Below are 13,885 nucleotides of genomic sequence, written 5' to 3'. Positions count from 1 at the left end.
TGGGACTAGTACCATAGCATAGTTGGAGACATACAAACGAATTGCGTATTTTAATGGGAGCTGAAAAGGAAGGTGTCACGCCACGTGTTATGTTTGCGACGCTTACGATCACAAATTGTCTGCCCCGGATCAAAACGTGACATTATCATAAGTCACGCGTAAGTCACTTTCGTGGTAGGCCAATGAAGATCATTAACAAGCGATACACAGACTTGACTTACGAGACAACATGTATCTAATAACGCCCGTACCGCAACGGTTGACCTAGGCAAACAGACGAACAACAACAGTGGGGAACAGAGACATTATGCGACCTATGTTAGTAAATCTTAGGTCGGTGGTATTGAGAATGTACCTCGTGGAACAATTGCTTTGCCGGTGTGTTGTGTTGTTCTTCGTACGCACGATTGTCAAAAGCGAAGGTATTTGGAACAGGTTCCACCACAGGATCACCAGCTGGAACAGGAGTATTTGGATTGGTTGCATCATCTGCATCATCATAGTCAGACAAGACAACTTCTGGGAAAAACTCCTGCGATGTCATAACTTTTACAAATAAACACGACAACACACAAAGGATGATAGTTAATTTGGGATGCTAAGTGTGGTAAGACTAACTAACTTAACGACTGGTGTCCTGACAATACCCTGGTCCGTTCGTACATCCACTACAAGAACATGACCGCCATCACCGTGACCAACAACACGACCTAGATTCCAAGAAGTGGTTGGCAATTTTTCATTTTGAATTACAACTAAATCATCGATCCCTCGCTTATTTCAACTAAGTAAGTATTCTTCCTTTCACCTTAGGTAAAACTGATGAGTTAAAGCTTTTAATTCAAAAAATGTTGTGGGCAGCCCCAGCAGGTGTGAACTGCCAAGTAAGCTCTTGATACTCTAAAGCTGAGCAAACTGTATCAACTACTGATCGCTGTTGGTATTAGAATTTTTACGTGAGGTATCCAATACTCCATACGTATGAGGCCTAGCATAATCTGGTTTCCTCCATGGACAGATTTTGAGTGAGTGAAATCAATAAGGAGGCGTGTAAAACGACACGAATACGCAAAATAATTGGATATTTTTCTGCATAGGACAAAGAAGCAGACTTTACTAAACGTCCATTCAATCGCATAACACCTAATTCGTCTAAAACCTGGTTTAAAGATATAAGGGGCTATTAGCGTCAAGGATCGCTTTTCCAGAAGACGTTTGTACTCATTGGCATAGTAAACTTTTTGGGCTAATATAGCTAAACTAGTTTTTAACCTACAAATTTTAGAAGATTCAATGACTTTACTATTGAACACAAATTGGCCACGAAATTTTGGATGAGTTCAATGATAAAATCTAAGGACATACATAATACTCGCGACGCGCTATAAAGAGATGAACAAATTTCTATGGGGTCTTCAGATTTCGCGAAGAACGAAAAATGAGTTTTGACGCTGCTGCGAACCTCAAGTCTGTTTCATTGTGATTAGGGTCCGAAATATTCTAAGCAGAACTATCGAAACTCAGCCAACTAGGACCCAAAGGGAGTAATTAGCAAGCTCTAAAGGGGGAATACCATAACTTCCCAATCCTCAGACCTAACATGAAAACAATTGGCACTTCCTACATTTTGTTGAATTCGACAAACTCAATATGCCACAAATGTAGTCCGTGAAGTAAGGGTTTTACGCAGCCACGCTAACACAATAGTTGAATCTGTCCAACAGTAGAATGTGTATCTCGCTCACAATAGGCTTTAAAAAATCTGAAACACGTCCCCACACAACTCCAAACGCGGAAAAAAACACATTTAATGGGCGCTAGTCCTGTTTTTGAAGACAGCAAATTAACTTTAATTTCACCATTTGAATCTTTTATAAGAATATACATTACTCCCGCGTATGCTTTCTCTGAGGCATCGGAAAAAATATGCAATTCCACTAAAGAAGTTTGTTGTAACCCAACGCGGAATATTTATGGAGTTTACTTTGTGAAAGTCTCCAACAAAGGCGAGCCAAGAGGTTTTCGTTGCAACCAGAAGTGCCATCCGATGTTGTCTAATCACACCTGTTGTAATTCGAGAAGTGCTTCAAAAATAATATATTTTTTATAAAATATTCAAAAAAATAGACAAATTAACTAAAAGTTAGAAAAACATCAAATAAAAACAAGTAAAAAAGCAGTAAGTTCGGCCGGGCCGAACTTTGAATACCCTCCACCATTTGGAACGAATTAGAAAATTTTGAAAAAAATAAAATCCAATAAAAATTCTTTTGAAATCTTTAAAATATCTAATATAGGAAGGTGCCGATATATGGGGGGATATACGATATTGTGGACCTATAAAGACAAATCTATGTCTGCGTGTAAAGTACTCACAAGGAACTCCGTGTGTGGATTTTCAGACAATACGATTGGAAAATGTGGCTAAAATCATCAAAATACCGAATATCGCGGGGTACCGTTATATGGGAGCTATACGTTATCGTTAACCTATATAGAGAATTCTCTGTCGGTGGGTAAAGTGCTCACAAAGAACCCCTTGTGACCATTCCGTTGAAAAATATGGCTAAAAACATCAAAATACCGAATATCGGGGGTACCGTTATATGAGGGCTATACAATATCGTGGATCTATATAGATAATTCTCTGCCGAGGTATAAAGTACCCACAACGAACTCCTTGTGTGGATTTTCAGACAATTCCGATGAAAAATGTGGGTCAAATCATAAAATACCGAATATCGGGAGGTACCGTTATATGGGGGATATACGATATCGTGGACCTGTATGGACAATTCTCTCTCAGGGGGTGAAGTACTCACAAGGAACTACTTGTGTTGATTTTAAGACAATTCCATTGAAAAGCGTGGCTAACATCATCAAAATACCGAATATCGGAGGTTACATATGTAGACACTTCATTTTGAGGAGGTAAAATGCCCACAAGGGACTCCTTTTGTGGATTTTCAGACAATTCCGTTGAAAAATGTGGGTAAAATCATCAAAATACCAAATATCGGGGGTACCGTTATATGGGGGCTATACGATATTGTGGATCTATATAGATAATACTCTGCCGAGGTATAAAGTACCCACAAGGAACTCCTTGTGTGGATTTTCAGACAATTCCGTTGAAAAATGTTGGTAAAATCATCAAAATACCGAATATCGGGGGTACCGTTATATGGGGGATATACGATATTGTGGACCTATATAGATAATTCTCTGTCGAGGTATAAATTACCCACAAGGAACACCTTGTGTGGATTTTCAGACAATTCCGTTGAAAAATGTGGGTAAAATCATCAAAATACCGAATATCGGGGGGTACCGTTATATGGGGGCTATACGATATTGTGGACCTATATAGATAATTCTCTGCGGAGGTATAAAGTACCCACAAGGAACTCTTTGTGTGGATTTTCAGACAATTCCGTTGAAAAATGTGGGTAAAATCATCAGAATCCCGACTATCGGGGGGTACCGTTATATGGGGGCTATACGATATTGTGGACCTATATAGATAATTCTCTGCCGAGGTATAAAGTACCCACAAGGAACTCCTTGTGTGAATTTTCAGACAATTCCGTTAAAAATGTGGGTAAAATCTTCAAAATACCGAATATCGGGGGTACCGTTATATGGGGGCTATACGATATTGTGGACCTATATAAATAATTCTCTGCCGAGGTATAAAGTACCCACAAGGAACTCCTTGTGTGGATTTTCAGACAATTCCGTTGAATAATGTGGGTAAAATCATTAAAATACCGAATATCGGGGGGTACCGTTACATGGGGGGTACACGATATCGTGGACCGATATAGCCCATCTTCGAACTTGACCTGCCTGCAGACAAAAGAGAGATCTGTGCAAAATTTTAGCTTCCTATCTTGATTACAACAGACGGACGGACAGGGCTAAATCGTCTTAGAATTTTACGCTGATCAAGAATATATATACTTTGTTGGGTCTAAAATGATTATTTCGATGAGTTACAAACGGAATGACGAACTTAATATACCCTCCATACCTTTTTTGGTGGAGGGTATAATAAACAATATTTCGGTTCGTGCCAAGGTGCAAGAAGTACAATCGCCACTATAGATTAATGATGAATAATAGTTTATTTGCTCGCAGTTATTATTATTTTTCGAAAAATTAATAAATTATATTCTAAACATGTTTACACATACATGAAGTACAATCGCCACTATAGATTAATGATGAATATTAGTTTACTTGCTTGCATTTATTATTATTTTTCGAAAAATTAATAAATTATATTCTTAAAATGTTTAAACTTAATTATTTGCATCGCAAATTACTAGTTCAAATGTGTTTAGCTCCCGAATGTAGGGTATTTTTTTAAATATTCTAAACTCACTTTGAAAAATAATTATTTAAAAAATTTGCAAAAAAAATATTTAAGAATTTTATTTTTGAAATTTACAATTTTTCCATACGGCCCCACAGTGCAGTTGTGAATTACGAATGCTGCATAAAAAAAATAAAACACAAGCAGTGCTTGGTGATCGAACGGTGGCGGGGAGAAGTCTGCTACCATACTACAAGCCGACCGACGACAACGAGCCAACAGTGAGAGTTAAGGTAAGGTCACATTGGGCAAATATTTGACGAAAAATGTAAAATATTTCTTTGTCACAATCTGACCAACAAATATTATTTGACGGCAAATACAAAAACAACTCATTTTGGGAAAACAAAATTATTTGCCAGGAAACAAAAATTTGACCAGTGTGTCCATAATGTGAACACATATGATCAATTATTTTCCTCATTTTTCGTCAAACATTTATTTGGCGTTGCAAATGTTTTGTAAGGTCAAACAAGGAAAAATATCGGTTTAAAACATTGTCTCACCATTTTTCTTCAAGAACAGAAGCATTTGTAACATGATGTTTAATGAATATAATGACAAACGAATCCAATAAGTAGTTTTGTTTGTTTGGTATTTTTGAATTAATTAACAAAGCCCACCAAAGTGAGTAGTAGGTCAAGATTTCTTCTCAAAATAATTTTCTATATCTATATATATTTATATATAAAATGTTTATATATGGTTCTTCCAGAACTGCATGAATGTAAATGTTTTTACTACGACAACCGATTTTGCCTTTATGATATCGAAGAAAATGCCAAAACTAGTCGATTCTTGCAGGTTCTGGAACAGCCCAATAATTGAACACAACAGCATACTATCCTACTATGAATTTTATGCACCATGATTTATATGCATACTTAAACGCGTGCATATAAACATACAAAAATTGCAAAAAAAAAAGTTGTTCTGGCAAGGCATTTATTTGACAACAGCCGGTTTTTTGTTTCCCTTCTCCAAAACAAATTACACCCGAAACTCTATTTTATTTATGTCTCTCTCTTTTACTCTCTCTGTCTATTTCTCTCGGCCAAATAAACTTATGTTTCCTCAGAGTTTGATCAAACAATTTCATGGGGAAAATATATTTTATAAATGTGAACATGTGTCAAACATGTTTTCCCATAACACTATTTGACGCTGTTTGGTGACTGCTTGAACAAACAAAATCTGTCAAATATTTGACTGTAATGTGAACATCGAATCAACTCTGTATGAATTTCACATTTGTTCAGTCAAATATGGGATAACAAATTTCGATCAAATATTTGCCCAGTGTGACCGTACCTTTAGGGAGCAAAAAAAAAAAATCGGTAGTGTTTTAGTATGTAGTTGAACCGACGCTTGGAAAAACTGCTTGGAATATTGGTGTTAATACTGTAACTGATATAAGACAGTTAAGCAATTGCAAATATAACATACTGTAAACTGCCTGCCTACTTCCAAAAACCCTTAGTCTAGAGCGCACAACAGGCCTATACTGGCTTAAGTGCATGCCCAACAGGGCATGCCCTAACCTAACATTGTTGAGATTGAAATAAACAAGCAGAAATAGAAACACTATATGACGGCAATTTAGTTAAATTAAGCAAATGAATTTGCGAGTAAATAATATATTTATTGTAATGAAAATGGCTAACCGATTAATTTGCCAACCGAAATGAAAATAAAAGCGATTTCAGCACAATTTTAAAGGGGATTTAGGCATTAAAAAGAGGATTAAATTTTAGTGGACTGTATAGCAGAATACCGCGAGATAGGGTGTGCCAAAGGCGACCAATGCTGACAGACAAATTAAAAAAAACAGAGATTTTTATTTTTTTTTTTTTTTCGAAATGTCCAGAATAATAAGATTCGCTGAACTTACGTACCTGCTTTATGATGTTTTGATTCGATTGATGAAAGATGAGGCGATAAAGAGAAGAAAACCCCTCAATTAATATACAGGCAAAGATTTCGCTTTTCCAAAAATCAGGCTCGATTCCATCAAATGTTAATATGCAACAATGAAAGGGATAAAAAGTCTTTTACAGTTTTGAAGAAATACTTATATTTTTACTTGAAGTGGTTTTGATTACACAACCGATGTTTTAGCAAAATTAGCGAATTTTGAGAGAATTGTGTATTACCTATTCTGTGTTTTGGAAAAATTAAAAAAAAAAAAAAACAAATATAAAAACTTTTTAATTGTACAAAAACGCCATTGCAATGTTAAAAAATAAACAAAACGACAAGATCTTCAATTCCCTTCTTAGATGGTCTGACTTGTTGCTTATTGGTTTGTGATTAAGGTATATTTACCCATAGAGCACATTTATAACAGTTGAATTATTTTGTTAAGCATATTGTATTCGCTTTAATTGGCCTAAAGGCTTTGTATACATGTCATAGTACAAATAAATAAATAAATGCAAAATGAACTTTGGAGAAAGATGAAATGGTAATCGTGGTGACACTAAGAAGACGGTATGGTGTGTTGAAATGACCAGTAAATTAAATATGTCCCTTGGAACATGAAACTGCAATTGTGGAGAAAATGGCGGAAAACAACTCATGTATGAAGCTGACTGTAAGTTCTTAAAGAAATGGGCCAGGGCCCCGTTCAAGATCTAAAAAAACATTTATTATGTTACAATGAAACTATATTTTCAAACATTTGGACTATCTTAGGAGGCTACCAAAAAAGGAAAATAAAATTGTCCCGAACTCAAAACATTAGAGGATCAGTGTTGGTCCGTAGTGAATAATATGGCTTTTAAAATTAAAAAGATCAAGGCGAATGACCGATAATTTATATCTGAAGAAAGATAACAAAAAAATGCATATACTCGTCCAAACTTAAGGCGTTTAGCGTAATGGATAACGACGATCGAATATAGACGGAAAATAATATGGAGAACCTTTTTGCCAACCAGCATGATTTGAAGGAGTTCGCAGAAAAGTAAACATTAGTAGTCGATTCTACGATTAACCTGCTAAAAATGTCAGAAGAAGTATATTTGCACTTTTTAATTTGCACGAAATAATGTGCAAAATTGATAACAGACAACTCCTTGTATAGAGGATCTATTAGGTTCTTTATACTCACAAGCAAACAGTGTCGGAGTGCTTCCAATCTTGATTAGGCCAAACCAAAAGCAGTTAGGAGTAACAAGATCCAAGAAATTCTATCCGAGCAAACATAACCAAACATAATTAATAATTCTATTAAAATACCAAGTACAATAACAAAGTCAACAAAGAAATCTACGACATTGGACTACGCAATCCCAGTGGGTTTGATGAGTATAACAACTGACCACGCTCACATTTTGAATACTTATAGAAAAAATTAAAATATTTGCGGCGATGAACACAAAAATCTCCTACGGCGAAAGAGGCGCCACATTCCACTCACTTTATTTAGCTCGAAAATTATACAGACAGTAAGTGTTTCGCAAATGTGTTATGGATTGTAGATTTGGTTGATAATTAAAAACGTTTACAGTATGTGTTTATGTCCCATCATTGGAGACGTTATGTTTACTACATCAGAAGTGATATAAGAAATATCTTACATTCAATCTTCCTGAAACTTGTCAGTCCAACAGAATAAGAGCAAAGAAACCCTTCGATAATGAAATCAATCAACTAAAGAAATCAGTCGACATAATAAGAAAAGTGTACTTGCGTGTTATATGATACTGGATTGGCCCAAACACAATATCCCAGTTTTAGCCAGCGGCTGTCATCTCAGTGTATACATGTTCGTGTTTGTTTTTACAGCGACAGACATCATGTTGCGACGTGCTGCAGCAACGTGGTCCCCAGCGAGTGCGATTCTTCGTCGTCAACTTCCAAATCGTCAAAGTATGAAACTTCTCCGCAGTCTACTGAACAGCAACCATTACCAAAGCACCTAACGTCACATGTTGTTGTTCCAATTCCGGACACTGCATCATTCTCGCAATTCAATTGCAACGGACTCCGAATCAAAATAGAGAGCAAGTTGAATTTACGAAAGCTCAATGAAAATTTCAATTCCGGACACTGCATCATTCTTGCAATTCAATTGCAATATACTCCGAAGCAAAATATGAAAATTTCAGCTTAAAAAGTTTTATGGTTACAATGTACTGATTAAGAATCGCACCAGATGTGAGGGTTTAGGATTAGCGTCCTCGTTGCACAATTCTGTTCAATCCAGGCCTATCTCGCTTGAGCTAGTCTCTAGTAAACCGTTCATGGAATGTATAGGAGTAGCAGTCATATGTGGAAATGCCGAGGGTAGAGGCCCTTAATGTGAAATCCCGCCAGATAATAGCTGTGAACCGCGTTATTTGCCGCTTTTGGAATGCTATAACCTCCTGGTACTAAGGGATTTCAATGACCGTCCTAGGTAATGACCAGAGGGGATCAGCGTTGGCACAGCAGAATTATTGGTCCACATTATGCACCGCAAACGAGGATGCCCCACCCAAATAAGAGGAGAGTATCACAGTTCGCCAGACTTAATTATAGTGTCATTCGGTCTGATAAAAGAGGTGGCTAGACCATCTGAAGTGTTGCAACATTGCAACCGATATGAATACGCTGTGCGTAACGGTAACATCGCTCTCGAACCTGTCGTCACTTTTAACTACATAACGATGGCTGTTCCGAAAAGGTGCGCTGAATCTTTTAGCCGACAGTTTGTCGAGCCCCTCGAGAGTGGGTACTGTTGCAAATTTGTTCCGAACGGCTGGACGCGTGTACGCCAGTCTTACGTTGAATTGCGGAACAAGAAGTCCAAACCCCGTAGAGTGAAACAGGGAATTCCCAAGGTAGGGTGATGCCTCCGTAACATCTGCTTTTCAAGAATTCCACGCACTCCAGATGCTATAGAGATCGTTACACATATTAATGATTGTGCGATCGTTTCGTCAGTCTCCATTATTAATGGCGGATTTCGCCGCCTATTTCCACGCGAGTAATAAGAAAATATCCGCCACTAAATCAACTGCCGCACTCTACCACTTCGTCTGCAAGCTGAATAGAGCTTAATGAGAGCGGATAAGGGGACCTTGTTGACCTCTTATAACGGTATAGGTCTGTTGGTTTTGCAGTTATACGGACTCAGTGTGGTCTGCGAACATAAGTGCTACGCAGGGAAGAATATCCAGACTTGCCAGAATGCTCATGACACTAAGAGACCAAAGACATGAGTAGGTGAATGTCCTTTCCGTACATCAGCACATTCATATGTGTTTTATAAGGGTTGTAGGGACACCAATCCAGATGTGACTCAGTATTTAATTTTATATTTAAGTATAATCTTCGAATATGCGACAGAGTGGTCTACTCCAAATTTTAAGACCAGGAACAGAGAAGAGTTCAAACCTTTTTTGATGGGATTATTCAGAAACCCTATTGGAATCCAAGAAAGATTGGCTGACAAAGGTTCGAAAGCCTACCCTAGGCAATATCAATGTTGTTGTCACAACCGATAGTATCTAACCAGCAAACAAAGAGTTTAGAATAACAACAAGATATTACTTTTAATAATAATAATAATAATAATAATAATAATAATAATAATAATAATAATAATAATAATAATAATAATAATAATAATAATAATAATAATAATAATAATAATAATAATAATAATAATAATAATAATAATAATAATAATAATAATAATAATAATAATAATAATAATAATAATAATAATAATAATAACAATAATAATAATAATAATAATAATATTATTATTATTATTATTATTATTATTATTATTATTATTATTATTATTATTATAATTGTTGAAATATTAGTATCTCCACGATACGATCGTACAACACACCACACACGTACAGAGTAATTGCGATGTGTTCGAAATGTGTGACACCTACATCATTGTAAATAGATTAGTTCTAAGCGTTAAGGTTACATGTTTAGTGTGTAAGTAGAATAAGTTTTACTCGTAATAAAGCACTCAACAGCAACAGTCGTCTTTCATTTAAACAAACATCTGCAGAGAATACGCAATAATATTCAACAGGTTATGGGCCCATGATCACTCTAAGGACAACGAATTGGAACAAGGTATTGGAAAAATAAAAATTGATAAGTTGGTGACCAGGATAATCTAAAGGACAACGCATTGGAAAACGGAAAGACAGTAGAGAGTGAATATCAATCTGTGTGATTGATAGATTAGTTAAAGTGCATAGAAAAAAAGAGCATTGAAGTTCCAAGACATTTTGTGCGCCAATGACTGTGTGTTAGTTTATTTGAATCGTGTGTCGATAATAAACCCGGAGCAAAATGTCCTCAATGTTCAGCATAGAGAAATTAGCTGAAGACAATTACGAGTCATGGCATATGCAGATAAAGGGCGTTCTACCGAGAGCAGTGCAGAGTGGAAAAAGAGAGACGAGAGGCGATGGCAACGATAATACTGAGTGTTACTCCTATCCAGCTATCTTACATAAAGAGCTGTAAGTCGACTAGAGAAGCTTGGGATAGTTTGAGTCAGGTACATCGAACAAAAGGGCCAGTTAGAAAAGTGTCGTTGTTCAAGCGGTTGCTAGGCATGCAAATGACTGAAGGCGATGGAATTCAGGAATACCTGTGCGAGTTCACGTCCCTCGTGGATAAGTTGCATCAGACAGGTATAGAGTTAGCTGAAGAACTGTTAGTCATAATTATTCTCGCCACTTTGCCAGTGTCGTTTGAAAACTTTGTGGTTGCGTTGGAATCCCGGGATGATTTACCTAAGCTGTGTGCATTGAAGGTAAAATTGTCAGGGAAAGCGAAAGGCGAAAATCATCAGTAAATGTGAGAAATGATTGTTCCAACCATGCATTTATGACACATAGTAAAAAACAATGGAAAAGACAAAAAATCCAATGCGCAAAATCGAAATGTAAAAAGGTCCAACAACAAAAATTCAGGTAGCAGGAAAAGTGATTCACGCACAAGCAGAAGTAATTTCAAGTGTTACAATTGCGGAGGCAGAGGCCATTACGCAGTACAATGTTCTACGGCAGAGAAAAAGGGTAAGCCGAGAAACCCCAACGAGCACGCATACAACGTTCGATCTATGAGCAACAACAACAATGTAGACAAGAACATTTGGTGTTTCGATAGCGGTGCATCATCACACTTATGCTGCGATCGTAATGTGTTTACAACTTTTGAGCATCATCATGAAAAAATCTCCCTAGCTGGAAGGCAGACAATAGAAGCCAAGGGAAGGGGGAGAGTGCTGATTAACGAAGGGGACATCGAGTTAAATGATGTGTTGTTTGTGTCTGACCTGCAATGTAATTTTATATCGGTTGGCAGAGTAGCGGCAAAAGATGATGTAATATTTGGAGAAAAATGTGCCAGAATAGTAGGGGGTAGGGTCGGAAATTTGTTTCTGGCGAATGCAACAACAAACGCAATGAAATCCCGTTACGGTCGTCGAATAGAGGAGAGCTCACATAAACAAGCAGACGATCGATGTTCGAATTTGTTTCGAGCAAGTAAAACAAGTTCCCGTTACGATTATCAGAAAGGGGTGAGCCCGCTGACACAACAACATACAGAAGCGAATGTGTTTCGCAAAAGGAGAACCGTTAGGTCAACTATTGTCGAGCCCTTCTGAGGGAACTTTATGCAGGAGGAGCATTTTAGAAATTGTCATATACTGATTTAATACTGTGGGTATTGAAATCATTTTTTTTGTGTTTTCAAAATTTTTTTGAATGTAAATAAAGATTTTTTTGTTGAGTTTTATTTTTGATATGTGTGTATGTGTGTTGAGGAGGAGTGTTGAAATATTAGTATCTCCACGATACGATCGTACAACACACAACACACGTACAGAGTAATTGCGGTGTGTTCGCAATGTGTGACACCTACATCATTGAAAATAGATTAGTTCTAAGCGTTAAGGTTACATGTTTAGTGTGTAAGTAGAATAAGTTTTACTCGTAATAAAGCACTCAACAGCAACAGTCGTCTTTCATTTAAACAAACATCTGCAGAGAATACGCAATAATATTCAACAGGTTATGGGCCCATGATCACTCTAAGGACAACGAATTGGAACAAGGTATTGGAAAAATAAAAATTGATAAGTTGGTGACCAGGATAATCTAAAGGACAACGCATTGGAAAACGGAAAGACAGTAGAGAGTGAATATCAATCTGTGTGATTGATAGATTAGTTAAAGTGCATAGAAAAAAAGAGCATTGAAGTTCCAAGACATTTTGTGCGCCAATGACTGTGTGTTAGTTTATTTGAATCGTGTGTCGATAATAAACCCGGAGCAAAATGTCCTCAATGTTCAGCATAGAGAAATTAGCTGAAGACAATTACGAGTCATGGCATATGCAGATAAAGGGCGTTCTACCGAGAGCAGTGCAGAGTGGAAAAAGAGAGACGAGAGGCGATGGCAACGATAATACTGAGTGTTACTCCTATCCAGCTATCTTACATAAAGAGCTGTAAGTCGACTAGAGAAGCTTGGGATAGTTTGAGTCAGGTACATCGAACAAAAGGGCCAGTTAGAAAAGTGTCGTTGTTCAAGCGGTTGCTAGGCATGCAAATGACTGAAGGCGATGGAATTCAGGAATACCTGTGCGAGTTCACGTCCCTCGTGGATAAGTTGCATCAGACAGGTATAGAGTTAGCTGAAGAACTGTTAGTCATAATTATTCTCGCCACTTTGCCAGTGTCGTTTGAAAACTTTGTGGTTGCGTTGGAATCCCGGGATGATTTACCTAAGCTGTGTGCATTGAAGGTAAAATTGTCAGGGAAAGCGAAAGGCGAAAATCATCAGTAAATGTGAGAAATGATTGTTCCAACCATGCATTTATGACACATAGTAAAAAACAATGGAAAAGACAAAAAATCCAATGCGCAAAATCGAAATGTAAAAAGGTCCAACAACAAAAATTCAGGTAGCAGGAAAAGTGATTCACGCACAAGCAGAAGTAATTTCAAGTGTTACAATTGCGGAGGCAGAGGCCATTACGCAGTACAATGTTCTACGGCAGAGAAAAAGGGTAAGCCGAGAAACCCCAACGAGCACGCATACAACGTTCGATCTATGAGCAACAACAACAATGTAGACAAGAACATTTGGTGTTTCGATAGCGGTGCATCATCACACTTATGCTGCGATCGTAATGTGTTTACAACTTTTGAGCATCATCATGAAAAAATCTCCCTAGCTGGAAGGCAGACAATAGAAGCCAAGGGAAGGGGGAGAGTGCTGATTAACGAAGGGGACATCGAGTTAAATGATGTGTTGTTTGTGTCTGACCTGCAATGTAATTTTATATCGGTTGGCAGAGTAGCGGCAAAAGATGATGTAATATTTGGAGAAAAATGTGCCAGAATAGTAGGGGGTAGGGTCGGAAATTTGTTTCTGGCGAATGCAACAACAAACGCAATGAAATCCCGTTACGGTCGTCGAATAGAGGAGAGCTCACATAAACAAGCAGACGATCGATGTTCGAATTTGT

The 13,885-nt window shown here is 37.3% G+C and overlaps 1 protein-coding gene across 4 annotated transcripts in view; it reads left to right on the top strand.

The window, feature by feature from the left end:
- The window catches only part of LOC101893228 (mucin-2), a 345,912-nt gene that overhangs the window by 211,887 nt on the left and 120,140 nt on the right, over positions 1-13,885 (top strand). The gene's annotated exons all lie outside the window — the stretch shown is intronic.

Source organism: Musca domestica, unplaced genomic scaffold (genome assembly GCF_030504385.1).
Source record: "Musca domestica strain aabys unplaced genomic scaffold, Musca_domestica.polishedcontigs.V.1.1 10, whole genome shotgun sequence".
Taxonomy (NCBI): domain Eukaryota; kingdom Metazoa; phylum Arthropoda; class Insecta; order Diptera; family Muscidae; genus Musca; species Musca domestica.
The sequence above is the reverse complement of the archived record's forward strand: the minus strand, read 5'-3'. Positions and strand labels throughout refer to the sequence as shown.